General features: G+C 42.1%; 1 protein-coding gene across 1 annotated transcript in view; it reads right to left on the bottom strand.

Annotated features, from left to right (window-relative positions):
* The window catches only part of ptprsa (protein tyrosine phosphatase receptor type Sa), a 232,587-nt gene extending 219,795 nt beyond the window's left edge, over positions 1–12,792 (bottom strand). The window contains exon 1 of the mRNA XM_082507103.1: positions 12,480–12,792. The gene's annotated coding sequence lies outside the window, so the exon portion shown is untranslated. The remainder of the gene's footprint in view (positions 1–12,479) is intronic.
* Positions 12,793–14,048: the final 1,256 nt, after the last annotated feature.

Raw genomic sequence — 14,048 nt, 5'->3', positions numbered from 1 at the left:
TATATATACATTTTCTAATATTGAAAAGCAAAATAATGTGCGGGACAGGCACCAAAAACAGACAAAGACAGAAGGTAAATAAATGAGTATAGGAGTGAATGCAAAACACAGTGACTTAAACAAACAGAGACAGGCACACACAAACACAAAGGCAAATATGTGTGTGTCACTACCTAAAGGACAAAGAAACACTAAGCACTGCCACTGAATCACACAAGATCTACACATACTCTATGTCCAAAAAGCAGCTTTTATTTAATGGAGTGACTGCCCCTCAAAGTATTTGTGCACCGCCTTCCTACAGAGAGACACTTTGAACATCTGTGGTGCGTGTTCCTGTGAAGCCAGGGAACGCAGCAGCCTGAGCTCCACTAAATATTTAATGGCCCTGTCTGATGGTCATAATCGCTTTTAAGAACAATAGATGAAAACAAAGGGCGGCTGTGAAAAAATGCGCCAGAGTTTGAAGGCCCACCTTGGAGTGACAGGACAAGCCGGTCTTAGGGAGGAGAGGGGCAAAAGGGAATACAGGATGAAAAAAAAGACAGACACTCAGAGCTATGAAAAATACATAACAGGTGACGATCAGTGTAAAAAGGGAATGGCATTTGACCCAGGAGTATAGAAAGTCCCATCACAGGCTACGCACGTAAGGGCTATTTTTGGAAGTGATCTACAGAAAGGAGCATACGAACTGCAGAAGAGTAATACCAAATTAAGCTAGTTGACATCTATACAGGTTTTATCAATGCTTTTTTTTTGCATTATGCATATATTGTAAATATCTTGGGTGTGTGTAGGTTTTGCAGTAATTGCAATACAAGGATTGAATTGATGTGCACTTTTGAAGATCAGTTTGGATGGATAACTGCTCTCTGCTAATACAGACACATATACACATCTTGGTGTGGACCTGATCATAAACTCAAAAATATGTTGCTTGTAGGATTCCACAAAACCCATCTTTAAAAAAATTTGAAATATCACTGATTCGTCGTGACCCAAAGGTAGTTTCAATAACAAAGAACAGTTACTGTCTGTCCAGGAGGCAAGGATGATATTCAGCTGCTCACGAGTCCATCATGAAATGGATGAAAATACATAGCATTGAGAGATGGGCTGCTATCTTTACAGATCTAAGTGAAAATGGATTTCTTTCATTTTCCGGGCTGACTACACCGAACATTGGAAGAACGTACAGAAGTGTCAGTCAAACAAAACTCGTCATGCACTGAAAAGCAGCGGATGGAAGGAGAAAGTTTACCACTGGCAGGTGATGCCAGATGGAAATACAGACAGCTCAATCATGGAGGAAGAGCTGGAACCAAAGTCCTTGTAGAATGGTAAATGGCCTGCATTTGTATAGCGCTTTACACTACATTCAGTCATTCACACACTGGCAATGGCAAGCTACGTTGTAGCCACAGCTGCCCTGGGGCGCACTGACAGAGGTGAAGCTGCCGGACACTGGCGCCACTGGGCCCTCTGACCACCACCAGTAGGCAAACACGGGGTTAGTATCTTGCCCAAGGATACTTGGCATGCAGCCAGGAAGCAGCCTGGGATCAAACCACCGACCTTCTGATTAGTGGCTGACCTGCTCTGCCACCTGAGCTACAGCCACCACCAAGTGTCACAGCATGGCACACACCTTGCAAGTCCTCTGTGCACTTATTTGAGCCGATATTTTGACACATTATCTTGATTACAGCCCCCCTCCATGTTTACTGTCTACTGATTTAATATTACATCTGTGCTGGAACTAGCATAGATATCACCGCTACATGTGCCATTGTTTTGTTTTCCAAACCGAATCTATGCAGCCGAGCTGATACCCTCATTTCAAAATTTAAGAAGCAATTACATAAAGATTTCAAGTCAGAGCTGAGAACAGAGAGACAAGTTGAGTAGGCTGGTGTGAGGCAGGGAGATGTAAATAACCAGACAAGGAGGAAAGAAGAGGAGGGAAACAACACAGGCAATCAGTGGGGAACGTTGTGTTTCTGTGCTGAAGGAAGACAGGCACAGAAAGGAAGAGGCAGAGAGAAAGAAACAAAAAAATACAGATAAAAAGAAGGGAAAGCCTAAGAAGCAAAGACACAGAGAAGAGGAATGATGGACAAGGAACAAGGAAGGGGGGGAAAAAAAGTTGTGACATGAAACAGGAGCAGGCAGCCAGATAACTAGAGCTTTTTTCTTCATGTCAATTAAAACAGCACCTTACAAGGTACACAGGAGAAAGAGGAGAAGAAAGTGGATGTAGCTGAGCTGAGGTGACAAAGAGGTCAACATTTCAGCTCACCCCTGTCGTTCTCCTGTCTTTCTTTCAGGGTGCTTTAGAGCCCACATCCACTGGTGCTGCACTGAACTGCTTCTCCTTTGAAAACTGAATGCAGGGTAGCCTCTCCAGCTAACTCTCTGACTGTAAATGTGTGATCGTGGAGGACTGAAGGGAGATTGTGTGTGTGAGTATGTGGTGATGGCTGGTAGGTGGGGGTTTCCATCTCTGAGAAGATGAATCAAAGTGATGAACGGGACAGCTTTGAAAATTGGCAGTCCTATTTGGGGTTTTGTCAAAGGTCTGAATGATTTATTTGACAGGAAGTGATGACAAGGAGTATGCTCCATTTCCATGTTTCACATCCACATAAGCACAGCAAGCTAGGGGGTAATTTCAAGGAAATTTTGTGTACACGTTTTCCACGACGGCTCAAAGTAACAGAAAACGAAAGGCGCTGTGAGGACGGGGTTGAAAGCAGAAAAAAGGTCAAAACAGAGACTGAGGACAGAAAAGCAGGAGAGACAGGGGCAAGAAGTGGGAGAAAGCAGGGGCAAAGTGCGAGGGAGGCAGATGGAGAATAAGAAGCAGATAGGTTCACCTCTCATTAGCTCGCCTGCCACACACTACACCACAAAGCAATGCACCTCCCAAGGACATGAATTAAACACAGCGCCAACTACCTCAGAGAAAAGCAGCCCTGCCAGCACTTAGCCAAGCCTCATAAACAACAAGCTCGCATTTGTCACTTCCTCTTCACCCAACAAAACGACAGTAAATATAAATTACTTTTAAGTAGAGCTCATTCCTCGTCTCCCGCAGCATCCTGTTCTTGCTTCAGCAGCTGGTTTGAGCTAACATTACAAACCGACGGACAACTCAAGCAGCAGATTGAGGCCTAAAGGTGATTGTCACAGGGGAAGCCAGCATAAAAGTCCCACTGACTGCATTCATCAGTTGTCATTTCTTCATTTTCTTACAAATACATTTAATTTCATCAACTTGGAAACAGGAAAATTGTGGGGTCATTTAGAAAATAAAAAAATAAAAAACTACAAAATGATCTAAAATGCAGGTAGACATGTGTAGCTAAACCAACTGAAATGTAATATAATTAATTGATGAGAAGCCAGGAAAAATAGAATTACATCCAGATGGTTCAGTGCAGCATGCTGCATTACTGGGAGGGCAACAAAAGAATGAAAACTGCTCTGGTTATTGCACTAAACGGGTTGCTTTGTAAGAATGTGTCACTACAGGTATCAATGAAACTTATTAGATTGCAACAGGGTTGTGCATTCCAGCTCAATATTACTGCAGGCTGAGTCACTTTCAGGTCTTTGACAGGAAAGTTCTATGCTGGCGCCCACACTGTGCAGTAGTGTTATACTGAAACACGGCCATAAGATTGTACAGTTGGTGTCTTTGGATCATTTCATTCACAAATGTTGCATAAGTGATCCAAATTCCTCCTGGATGTTGAATAGGACAGCCAATTTATTATTTCGAAGTAACAGCATGCTCACACAAATGTTTCTTGTACATTTTGATATATGAAAAGAAATAATCTCGATTTTTCTATGTGCATTCTTCTGAAATACGAGTCAAAGACCAGTCATGGTGTTGTGGTAGTGGTAGACAGAGAATGGCAGGTACCTTTGAAAGGCATCAGATAAAAGGTAAAGGTCTTACTTGTAACAGGGCTTACAAAAAACATATATATAATCTGAGTACACTAGTGTGCTTACATCCAAACCTTACGCCCTTGAATTCTTCAAGCCCCTTAGCATGACCCGAAGCTCCCCCAAAAGCTCTCCATCACCCCTCTGCCTCTTTCTCATTACATGCCTATTCCTCAGCAGCTGGAATGCACTCTGCTTCTCACCTCAACCTCTCTCAAAAAAGGAGAAGATCAAAAACGAGGCAGACTGCTCAAATTCCTGACGTGCCAACAATGCCAAGGTTCATACAGCCATCTGCAGATCTATCATCTTGCCTGTGTGCTGGACTGGAATCACAAAAAACACAAAGCACCATCAACCGGAGGGACCAATCAAACTCAAACATTTGTGTCCGAAATCTTTTACTAAACTTTGCTGTTCTTTAAACCTGAGAAAATAAGGAAACATTTTCTTCCCCCTGTGGAAGTCTTCATGCATTTCCGTTGCAATCATCGTAAACATCTCGTTAGCATTCACAGTTGTGCCAGAGACCTGCCATTAATGCCTGCTATTGAACATAGCCTCTGGAGAAAACATAGGTTTGTTAATCAAGCGGAGACAAAACAATTACTAGAATCCGATAATCAATGTCTGCGGACACACAATAAATTCTGGGTGGCTGCTTGGGAGGAGGAAGAGGGGTGGGAAATGGGATCCTACTAATTAAAGAGAAACTTGCTATCTTTAGTTAATAGCTACACCGCCACACCGTTTAGCAAATCTGATTAAGCAGTTTGACATAGCCTATGTAATAGCCACTACACAGTTCTTTTCCCCCCATTGCCACTGCATGTCTGCTCAATTAGTACTTCACTAACAGTTTAAATCATTTGAAGAAGTCCCTTCGCCTTTGTGTTGCCACTGAGAGTTTGCAATGTAGTACACTAATGACTTGATATAATCAAAAAATTAAATGCCAGCTATGTTAGTCTAAGATTAATGTGGATTGCAGATCATTTAAGGACAGATGGCACAACTGTTCTTAATGAATTAATATGGTAGTTGTACCATGGCAGAAAATAGAAAAGTGTGAACATTTTGCTAAAATAGCTTCCATCCGTCCTCTTCTGGGCACCGGAGGGGTCGGGGCCTATCCCAGCTGTCACAGGGCAAGAGGCAGGGTTCGTTCCAGACAAGTCATCATTCTGTTGCAGGACTAATACATAAAGACAGGCTACTATTCACACATACAGGAAGTTTAGAATCAGTAATTAGCCTTAGCCTATGCCCCATGTCTTTAGACTGTGAGAGTACCAGGAGGGAATCCAGACAGACACAGAAAAAACATGCCAACTCGACACAGTGAAGCCCCAGGTTGAATATGAACCCAGGAGCTTTTTGTGATGCGACACTACCGCACCGTCCAATGTTCTAAATGCTAAAATAGCTTTTAGAGAAGCTATCAAGAGGTCACTAGGGTTAGAGACACTGTGAAGCAAAGATATACCATTGAAAACCTATTTTTATTCCCTGGCTTTTAACTCTGTAGGAAACTGACACCTTCTTATTTATTTTATTGTTTGTAATGATTTTATGGTATTTTTAATTTGGTTGTTGTTTTGATCTGTGTTGTTCAGCACTTTGGTCTGCCTGGTGTGTTCTTAAAGTGCTATACAAATAAACGATGATGATGATGATGATAAATCTGGATTTGGCAGAAGGCACTGGACGGAAAACCTAATAGGATGCTGGGAATTATAGGTGAGATAAATCTGTCTGGATTTCTGAGAGGCCTGTGGACAGCTAATTGCACAAAATACACTGTGCAGCAGGAAGTTTAGGATAAGTAGCCTGGTATGAAAAGAACTATCATACAACGTTAGATTAACCTTAGATGTATGACCAAATCACCCTGAAAAACCTGTGGTGACACGGTGAAAGTCACTTTGATTAAATAATCTTCCAAAAGATTTGAATAAACTTTTCATCAAAACACAACACTAAACGCAAGAATGCCATGGGTTTTTTACAACACAGCACAAAAGGTGACTGCAGCAGGAATAATGATCAACTGTACAGCCAGTCAAGCTGGCATGTCTCCACTTAGCACAATAGCAACCATAACTCTTCCATGATCAATAGATGTTCATGACTTGCTTTAAAGGTCCCATCCTCCACCTTCTTCCTATCCATCTATTCCTGCCTCATTTCCTGTCAACTCTTCTACCCTTTCTCATCTATAATTCTACCTCTGATGCTTCCTTACCCCATTCCTCCCCCTCCCTTCCTCCCCCTGTCTTTTCGTACCTACTTTTATTCCCTGCCCATTATTTTACTTTTAACTCTTGTTTGACTTTTATTTTGTGCTTTCCATCATCTGTACCAGTTTCTCCCACTACTACTCAGTATGTTCTGCCCCTCATTGCCCACCTCATTATTTCGTCCATATCCCTTTTTCATCTCCTTTCTTTAATTTCCTTACATATATATTTTTTTGCACCCACCCTTGCTTTTCCTCTATCCTCCATTTTCACCCATCGCTCCTCCTCCTTTGTCTTTTTAAAGGCTGTATTCTTAAACTTAACCCTGCAGACTTTTCTTCTTCTTTGTCTTTTCCTCTGTTTTCATCACCGGCACCTTGCCATTACTGCTTCTCTGTTCTTTCTTTTTTTTCTTCTCTCTGTCATCTCCTTCCTTCTCAAATTTGCAATTTTTTCACCTTCCCTCCATGTTTTCTTTTGTCCACCTTTTCTCCCCCTGTCCCTCATATCTCTCTCCAGCTGGTTCTCTTTTTCCATCTGCCATTTCTCCTCCTTCCAAATGTAGTGTCTCCCCTGCTCTCCAGCAATCTGCAGTTCACAGGTTTCCCAGGGCACATTGTTGCATCCCAACGGAAGCTTGCACAGCATTCTCCCATAAATAATTGAAGAGGCCCCACATGGCCAGGCACGCTCAGTCTAAATGGATTATTCTGGGAGAGATCAATGCCGGCCTGTGAGGGTTTTATTAGGGCCTCCAGATGAAATGTACAAGGCCACCACCAGTGCTATCCTCTCTCTGTCTTCATTCAGCCCTCCTATTGTGTGACATGCTCTCTATCTCCTTCCTCACCTCACAAGCATCTTCAGCCATCCACCTACTCCCGGTGATGACCACACCACGCCCCAAAGGTACCACAACCGGTGTGTTACATTACACCTCTGAATGAAACCTAAATGACTATCCACAAAAGGATATGAATCACTCATTCTTTGTCAATCCTTTGACTATAATGCTGGCGAGCAGTAAACAGGCGAGACAGTGTTTTATTATTCTTGCTGTTGTCACAATGCATCAGCCTCACTGACCCATACCAACATCAGCTTCCCCTCACTAGCTTGGCAGGAAGCATCCAGCGATACCCAGTGGTGTAGTTATGGGCAAGACAAGTGGGGAGGTGAAATGCTGCTGTGACCTTCAAGAGACACAGCCCCCGGGAGGAAAATTGTTTTCCCAAAGGACATTTACATGTATCCAGTGAGAGGTTTCCTAATTGTCTGATTTCCTGAAAACATCCTGCCAAGCTCACAGCCATCGATGTTTTGTAAGTTGTGTATCTGAGAATTTTTATTGGTTAAAAGAGACGAATAAAGCAACATTTCTGTTCATTTTTTACTTAGTTCTCAGGAAATCTCAGTTGTGCATTATATCCAATCCCATTACCTTTGTGAACCCCACACGAAAAATGAATGGACTAATTCCTTTTACAGGTGTTTACGTGAGTCAGCAATGAGCATGTAGCATCTTTAGAGTGCTTGGAGTGCAACTGGAGATATGACAAATGTTTTGAGAGACAGTGGTACGTTCAAGAGAAGAGCCCCCCACGAGCTTGGGTTTTCTAAGACTACAGATTACCACTGTAGTCATCTTTAACGACCTGTTTTAAAGTGTGATGCTTGACATACTGCTTTATTGATGTTGGTAGGGTGCTGGTGCAATGCCAGTTCTGTCATGATGCCTTTTGAGAACCACTCTATATTCCATCAGGTTTGAGAATCAGACGTCACTTAGCATTACAGGGAAAGCTGGGTAAGAAAATTGGACTTTTTCATATGACTGCATCTGTGAATGAGAGGGAATTATTGTGTTAGCCCCTTCCATGGCCACAGATATCAGTGGTATAAGTGATTTCAGCATTTTTTGGTGTCAACTTAGCTACAGCACCTGTGTTTGTTTTGTTGGAAATACATGAAACTATAGGTAATATAACACATCCATACCACAAAGGCGGTATATCTCATGATGATATATTTTGGCATAATTCTTACCAGTGAAATTAAACAGCATAATGAAACCATACTGAAGCAAAATGCAAAACTAGTACAACATACTTCCTCTTGTCACTATAATCTTTACACATTATTTGACTGGGTTTGTGACGTGAAAAGACCCTGCTTTACGAAGTAATCTGTTTGTTTGTTTTTTTTTTAGATTAAGCCTAACACATTAGACAAGAAGGGGAAGGCCCAGAGGCTTTTAACCCCATCCCTCACAAGTGATTCCTTTCCTTACTTGGAATGAAGGATAACATTTCAATTATTCCAGGATCAGACAACATCTTCCTGCTTGACATGTTAGCTGTGCTGGGAAAATGCATACATATCAAAGCCATTAAAGTGTCAAGCCCAATGGTAGGCTCAAACCAGGTCAGAATGTTCATGGAAACGTTTTGAATAGTGCATTTTGCCCCCATTCTGACAGTCAACTTTCTCTAAAGAGCTTATATCTCAGCTGTTTGAAATGACAAATTCAGAGGATGCAAGGACATTTCTTTCTTTGCTGTTAGAATATTCCAGAACTCATTAGCATATTTCAGGACCATATGCTTTCTGACAAGATTTACTGTACAATAGGGCACAGTTGAAACACAAGGCTGATTCCAAAATGCGCTGTCACATTATTCTATCCTTCCCAAGTTTTTCTTTAATAAGTTAATCACCTCTGGAGTGGCAGTCAGCAGTTGTTTGGTTCTAGATGTCAATCGTGTTTTACGCTATTAACGTGCATTTAAATTACTTTGGTTTATTTACAGAGATGCAGAGATGAAGGCGAATGGACACTGAAGCTGACATTTTGTTACCTAGAATTTCAAACTCTGCCACAGGCGGGGCAGGAGGGGGGGTGGGGGGGTGGGGAGGAGGAAAAAAACAGCCCATTGTTTATCTGGAGGTGACAACTAACAAGCACTCTCCTGGTAATTAGACTGCCTCAGTGCACATGGACGAAACGCTCCATGAAGGGTGCCTATGATTTAATATTTTCTTCTCTCTCTTTTCTTTCTGGTGTTACTTTACAGCATCTGAGTTTCCATAAATAGCTCTACCAGCCCTCCACATCCATTCACTTGCGTTAATAGCGTGACCAAAAATTTTGGTTTGGTGGCTTTTGATGAAACTGCAGAATATGGCTCATCTTGTAATAAAATCATATGTTTATGTGCGTGAGTCTGTAGGTGCTTGTCTGTCACTCTACATATTTGCAAGTCCAGTGGTGATTTTTAACAGCCGTGGCCTCACTCGTGTGCCTGAAAGTATCTTGACTGTACAGCTGGCGACAGGCAAGTATATCTGAAGCATATTTCAGCAGGAGCAAACAACGGATGCTAACATCCCATCCTATTACATATTTCATGCATTCATAGAGCCTGAATATTAAGCTAACATACTCTTCTATTACAACATCTTTAATGCTCTGCACTCACTGGTCTCACTGGTTGTGTCAATGAGGGTTTCACCTTGCACCTCAGCCACCTGATCTTGAACAAGAGGAGTATCAAGACATCCAGCAACAATATTATTTGTTAAAGAACAGTCCTCACTGACTTTATCCAAATCTTTGATCCTTGATCTGTTAGAATGACCTCTTTTGCATGTCTAACATGGGTATTTGACTGCTCCATGAACACACATTGGATGCTGAAGAACTGCATAAAATGTGTTCTCCAATTAAGTATGAAAGGCTGTTCTTCCACAGGCCTGTCAGACAGGAAAGACTGTACTCTGCATTAGTGATCATTGGGTACCACTGCATCTTAATATTAAGAGGAGGACAGAAACATAGCGACACATCTTTCTAAAAGATGGATCTGAATTAGAAATTAGACTGAAATATTAAAATCATACAAATAATAGCCAAATGAATCCCAAGGGTGCTGTTCTGCCTAAAAAAAAGATGAGGGAATACAAATCTGTATGTGTGCATGTCTTGCTCTGTGTGCTAAGCTGCATCACATTATTTGTTTCATCATTACGAAATCAGCTCTGCATATTTCTAAATCTTCCTTGCAGAAATCAAACTTTTGACTGTTACTGGAAAAGAAATGTGCATAAAATGTGAAAAATGTAAAACTCAAGAGGCACGTGGTTTGTTGCTTGAATAAATGTGTGGTAGCATAAGTCAGAATATAATTTAGGAAGTATCGTGGGCTATTTTAAGTGGGGGGCGAGGGGTGCGTGCTTCTTCTTCTTCAGCCCACTGGTGGCTGTTAACCTGACTTGTTCTGATGTTTCTGGGCATTGTGTTTTGCCCGTGTGGAGGATGGGGCGAGGGGGCGGGAGTCACTCCAAATTTCTCATGTGACGGAGCATAACAGGGAATTGTAATACACAGCAACATCATAAATTTGATTACATTACATAGCACCGCGAGCCTGTGAGCCATTTCCAGGCACCATAAAAAAGCTATAACTAAGTTACCACTGGTACAGAGAAAAATGAATAAAGCCATTTTCTTTTAACAACCCGGGCGCGGGCGAGATATTGTTCTCTCCTCTGGCTTTAATGAGCTTTGCTGACCCGCGATGCGCTCATTGCGATCGAAACAAAGAGATGGAACAAGATGGGAAATGCACAACTTCGTGAAAATGATAGACTAAATTGTTTTGTGCCAAATATGGCAAAACCAAGCTCCAAATAAAAATATGCTATTAGAAATAAAAAAAAAAATGCTGTTAGAAATAAGAAATCGCCTAAAAAGACTATCCTTGCTCTCATGAATAATAAAAAGAATGAATCCGAATGATACATGATGTGTTTGCTTTGCTTTTATAAAAATATTAAACTATGAGAGGAATCATCCAAATCTTATAAAACTTAAAAAATGGTTACTCAGTTTGTAGTCCGTGTCCCGGTGACTGTTTATGTATATGTATATATATATATATATATATATATATATATATATGTGTGTGTGTGTGTGTGTGTGTGTGTGTGTGTGTGTGTGTGTGTAAAACCAGCTTTTTACATTTTTAGATATGTCTTCAGAGGCTAAACACAAGGTATTTTACGTCAAATGTCAACGGGAGCGACAGGATCTACAGACGGGAGCAAATTCCAATCGTTTCGGAGTTTCCAGCTTCAGCAAGGACGTTACTGGCAATTAGACAAAGTCAGTGTCATTGCTGTGCTGACTCCACCTCGGTGGCTCTGTGGAAAGCTCAAGCGACGCACCTCGAAACGAGCCCAAATACGTTCTACAAGCCAGAGGCAACGTGATGCGCAAAAGCAAAAGCCCGTCCAGGGGCGCAGACCAAACGCCGCTCTCAAAGTCCAACACTTACAGGTCACTCTTGAATACTGATCAAACAAGAGATCCACAGAGAGAAAGGGGAAAGAGATACAGGGGACAGAAATGATCGAAAATAACATTTTTACGGTCGATGCCTACGAGAAGAGCTGGATGTGTCCTGGTCTGTGGGCATGCCTATATAGCCGGATTCTAACGAAACGCCTGTCACGATTGACTTGGTCAATGAAACACCCCCCTGTGGAGATGCACTTGCTAGATGGAGAACCCCCTCCCACCACACACACACACACACACACACACACACACACACACACACACACACACACACACACACACACACACACACACGCGGAGAGAGAGATACAGAAAGAGAGAGAGAAAGCGAGAGAGACACACCCCCGCCCGAAAAAAACGAATGATTAAGAAATATGGGAAATGTTCCAAAGAAGCTCTATGCTGCGTAAAGAGGAGTAAAAGAAGACCTTAAAGAAATCCTGCTTCGCCTTTCTGCTGCAGAACCACCCAGGCTTCCTTTTTCATTTTGTAATTAAGTGAGTGGGAGAGCAGAACAGAAAAGGGAAGCAGTGCCTGTTGCGACCGTCGTTCGTGAACGTATCCCCGTTATTTAAGCGGCAGATATGCTCTGCCACTATAGCAACACCTTTGCGAGGGCAGAGTCGAATCTCCCGCTGAGTCCGGGACTTTCGAGCATCTCGTTCCGTCGCTAAGCCCCGTTTCAACTTGAACGTGCTTTCTTGCAGTATTCTGAAACGCTTTCTTTGGAGACTTGCCTTATGCTCTGTGCAGGTGTTAAAACGACAGGACAGAAGAGGTCTGTGCGCTCCCAGACCCCATGCCTGATGCTCCCCCCCTTTCTTTTACACACAGATAAAACCATGACATTAAAACCAAGGTCTAGTGGAAGAAAAGTAGCCAAACACTGTTCGGGAAAACAGGCTGAGAAGTCTGCCTACCTTTTGTCGGTGTCGGAGTTCCAGCTTTTATTTATTTTTTCTCTCTCTCTCACGCTCTCTCTCAGCTCATAAACCCATCACATCTTCATGTTTAAAACAAACAATAATCCCCGGGTTTGTGTTAAATATGTTCGTCCCCGCGGCAGGTCCAGTCAGGAACCGTACACGGGTTCCCCTGCCGGCTTAAGTAGTGATTTTAAAATCCACCCAAGAGCGCAGGATGCTCAGGACGCGCCTGGGTACGGCAGGAGGAGTCGTTCCCTCAGCAGCAGCCGCCGTGCGCACTTGGAGAAACCAGAGCTCTGTCCGTGCAGAGAAGCTGAGGGAATGATGTCATGCGTCCGGCCCTCCCTCTCCAGCCACCACTCAACTGAAGGCTCTCTCTGTCTTCTCTCCCCCCTCCTCTCATTGCCCCCTTCTTTTATAAAACTACTTTAACATTCTAACTTTATTATCATTACCTTTGTTGGTGTGTTTATTTAATTAATATTTTACTCATTAGCGACTATACATGAAAACTGCTCTAAAAAAGGAAAAATCTAAATTTTTACAATGACCTATTTTGACCTATTTTAACTCAAGATAATTCAGAATTATAATACAACTTTTCCATATATTCCCTAAACAATATCGTTGAGCAGTGGAGTAAAAAACGGGACTTTATGCGTAAGAAGAATTTTTTTTAGAATGCAGGTTTTTGCAGTGCTCTACTCGCTATGATGAAGTCATACAGTTTTTCCCCGCCTTACTAAAGGTTTCATCCAGTAGCATCACCAGCCTGCCTTTACCCGCCATAAGAGGGAAGGTAAGGTAGCATGAAACAGGCCAATGCCTACAGCGCACTGCGTCATGGCAACCGCCCCCTACTTGGTGCAGCAGGGGTATCTTAAAGATAAAGCATCATCTCTTCGTATCAGACTCAAAGGATAAGCTCGTGTGTATATCAAATATTACACTGCGAATGCAAACAATCCATCTCACTGGACTGTTATTTACCCATTTATTTAAACGAGACTGTGGATAAATTGTGTTCTAGTACACACATATTTTTAAACTTCTAAAACACAGTTAACAATAAGTTCTCCATATGATATGAATTTCCTCCCCAGACGATGTAAGGGCAAAATACAAAACTGCAACTACAAGGTGTGACTTAAGAAATGTATTAAACAGAAGCCAGTGTGTGATTCGTTAATATTATAAAATTATTTTTGTTTGGGTTTACTGCAAAACCTTCACAACAGGTAAGAAGACAATGAGGTATTTTCTGCACTTTGCTTCTGACTGCTAAACCCCCCCCCCCCCCCAGAAAATGAACAAAAACAGACTGATAAGGCCCAAGAGGACATTTAATCAATCAGCTTCAGTTGCAGGTTTTAGTTAATCAGATATTTTAAGTGACAAAGCTGCCTTTCTCAACTTTGTCTAGTGCCACAGATGCTCTTACAGGGACGACCTTAAATTTAACCTCCTGGAGCCCAGCCACTCACTCACATGGACACTTGAAAACACAGGTTTTGTGTTCAATACATTGCTGCCTTCTATCAGACCATCTTTCCTATCATGCTG

The sequence above is a fragment of the Aulonocara stuartgranti genome, assembly GCF_965226115.1.
Source record: "Aulonocara stuartgranti genome assembly, chromosome: 15".
In the NCBI taxonomy this organism is placed as follows: Eukaryota; Metazoa; Chordata; class Actinopteri; order Cichliformes; family Cichlidae; genus Aulonocara; species Aulonocara stuartgranti.
This window is presented reverse-complemented; position numbering and strand designations above follow the sequence as displayed.